Genomic DNA, 3596 nt, shown 5'->3' on the forward strand with positions numbered 1-3596 from the left:
GATAGACTACATGGGTGTAGCCTAGCTGTAGAATCACTGGCATATTCTCATGTCGGTCACTTAACATGCTAGTGAATAGTATCGTGCCACATCATCAAGGCACGTAGTGGATGCCAACTCATGTAGAACTCAACCTCTCAACAAAAAAATGATGCATGGTAGAGGAAAGTGGATGTGTGTGAATAGCAATTGATTCAAGGAAAGATGTCTATTAAACTTTTCAGTCAATGGTTAAAGGAACTGACGCAGAAAGTAGTGCAAGAATATGATATTCTTATCTAGACTAATATTGATCTTATGGCTCAAGTTCAATTGCTCCAAAAATAGTTAATGCCATTGGAGCAGTTAGAAAGGCAGGATCTAAACAATTTAGATGTTGAGCTTAAGGGGTTTGTTATTACTACAATAGATCATCAAGAGCTGCATGCTTATGTTTTAAATGTGGATAAGCAATCTTGCAATGCCATTGTTGCAAGGTTGGGAATAATTGTTAATTGGCCATATGAGGTGTTGTAGGGTTCGTTTTTGAGTGAAGACGCAGAAAAATTTTGAGGGTTAATGAAGAACATTTTGCATTGTAAAAGGCACTATAGGCACAAAGTGTAGTAGAGAAACAAGTGGGGAAGTTGTAAAAGAAGATGGAGGCTAAAGCTATGATAACACTGTCTACATGAATGCACACTTAGATTATTAGTTCTTCCCCTGAGCGTGAGATGCAACAAGGTGTTCATTTGTCACAGAATTCTAAAAGATTGGGTTTCCAAATTCATGTAGATTTGCCACAACAAAAATTAATTGCTAATTTCAATTTTTAGGAAAAGGTTGTCATACATGCAAATGGGGAGGATTCTAAGTTTGTGCTGAAGCGCAGGAAGCCTAATAAAGAGTTTGATCATGAGAATCACATGTTCTTAGATGCTAAGCTTACTGCTAAAGGATTTCTACAATGTCCTGTTGAATCTCAAGTTTAGGAGCATAAGCATGATAATTTTGCAAAGTAGGTTGACATTGAAATGCATGATGAGGAGCTTTCTACAATGAAGGCTCATTTTGAAGAAGGGATTGGAGCTCAACAACAATCTACTTAATCACCTATGGATGTTAATATTGGAAATTCTATTGACTAAAGCAATAATCTCATTTTCTTAGTTTTGCATATGTATATAGCTTCCCTTTTTGTTAATGTAAAGCACAACTAAATACGTAAAAGGGCTTTAGGTATCCTTAGTGCTAGATCTAGGTTCTACTCTAAGCAGCTCACTGTGGCTCATTTTGGGGCACAAGGCTCAAGGTGGAGCTTAGGTAGTTGCTCACCTTAGTTTATTACATCTTACAATTATTGCATTTAGGGATATCTGGGTTTAGGTCATTGCTACTAGGTACCCATCCATTAGAATGTGCTAGGTGCTAATTTTGTCAGGGCCTCAAGTTTTGCATGTTCACATTTTCTTTGTGAAGCATCCTTTAGTTTTCATGTGAAAATAGGTTTCTTTCTATATCTATGCGGAAAATAGTTATGTTGATTGTATTTCAATTTGATGTGATATTAGAATGAGAGGGAGATGGCTCTATTTTGTGCAATGTTCTATCTTGTGTGATGTTTTGTGTTGTTCTTTTGATATGTTATCTGTATACTTTCCATTGTTTACAATGTTCATGCATTATCTATCATGTTGAGAGTTGCAAGTCTTTGTATTTTTCATATGTTTGGGTAGTAGGGGCAAAAACAAAGCTACTCTGAAATTCTTCTCAAAACAAAGCAATAGGAATAAACTCAAGAACAATGCTTGTCAAACTACTTTGAAATTCTTCTCAAGGAATGAAACCCACTATCCATGTCTATGTAATTGTTGGCAACATAGTTAGCTATAAGGGAGAAGGTGTTTACATGCTCATGTGGACAATGGGTTTCACTCTCAAGAAGGTCGCTAACCACCACAAATGTTCAGTTTGGATGTCCTTCCCACCTCTACATGACTAGCTTAAAGGTTAAGTCTTTGTAATTGCAAAGAAACTTAGCAGAGTGTTGTATGTTCCTAGGAATTCTTTTGGTGTTATGCGACACAACAAGAATACTTGTGTTCCCTAGGATAGAAGGAGGAACCACCTCAAACATTGAAACTCTATGATCCTAACAGTTTGGAACTCTACATGGAAGTTGCAAAAATATGATGCTTGTTATTTGTGCAATGAGCCTAGTCATTTTTCTTGGGACTATCCTAAAAGAACAATTCTGAAGTGGACTCTATTGATACTGCACCCCATGATCATGTAGACATGATGGTGCAAGTTGTACTGGTGGTGCAGGAGCACTCTACTTCTTAGAAGGTCATGAAAAAGCCTCTACATGAAGTCCAGTCTCCCTAGTCACTGACACGTTTGCTAGACCATCTAGCCTTAACTCCTCAAAGAGAGTGCCCTTCAAGGCCATGTAGAAAAAGGAGTAGCAAAAACAACAACGAAAAAAGAAGATACTTGCAGCACCCACTTGCTCCAGTTGCACATATGAGGCTAAGGAGAACATGCTCCCATCCAAAAAAGGAGAACATGAGGCTAAGGAGAACATGCTTTGACATCAATTGTAGGTGTAGCTCAAATGATGGCAAAGGATAACATTTCTTTCACCTAGCATACTTGTAAGATAGATGTGACATGGCGTACTGCATGCTTGGATTGTGTTTATGTTGCATGCCCTGCTCCAATTGCACATGTGAGGGTAAGGAGAACATGCTCCCATCCAAAAAAGGAGAACATGAGGCTAAGGAGAACATGCTTTGGCATCAATTGTAGGTGTAGCTCAAATGTTGGCAAAGGATAACATTTCTTTCACCTAGCATACTTGTAAGATAGATGTGACATGGTGTGCTGCATGCTTGGATTGTGTTTATGTTGCATGCCAATGGGAAATTACATGTTATCTCAAAGTTTCGATCTTCTGATCACCTCCACATCATGTTATCAGCTCGAATTGTCTATTTGGTACAATCTAAGGATGGTTCTCCCCCTTCTAGATTAAACTTGTCTTTTTCTACAAGACAACACGGATGTGGATGGTGTTCAAGATCTTGATCTTTGTTGGCAACATTGCATACATGCAATGACCACCTATTCCAAATAGTATGGTTGTTCTACGGCTAAAGCTCAGTAGTAGAGGGAGCTCTCAATTGCTGCAAGGTTTTGAAAGGTTGTTATTGAAGGTCTTGCCATGTATCCTTCTCACATGAAGTTCATCTTATCCTTTTATAGAATGTTGAAAGTTTCATAACAAGGAAATATCAATATGGAATTGAGAGTTCAAAAATTCAACTGAAGGCAATGCGGGATCTTATGATTGATACAATTAATCAATTCTATTTCAATGCACTCAAAGAAAAATAGCAAAAAGAAACTATAGCATATGTTCTTGCAAATGATGGCTCAATGTTGTCAAACATTCAGGAAATAGCTGAAATATTTCATAAGCATTTAGTCACACCAGTTGCATTTGAGGCGAATTATGGGTCCAAGCTGATATAGCCCATCACATGAAACATTGCTTCAATTGACTTATATAGAAGATTAAAACTAAGCTCTTAAAATGGAACACCCTCACACTC

Source organism: Lygodium microphyllum, chromosome 28 (assembly GCF_053477565.2).
Source record: "Lygodium microphyllum isolate KBCC chromosome 28, Lygodium_microphyllum_v1.1.10, whole genome shotgun sequence".
Lineage (NCBI taxonomy): Eukaryota > Viridiplantae > Streptophyta > Polypodiopsida > Schizaeales > Lygodiaceae > Lygodium > Lygodium microphyllum.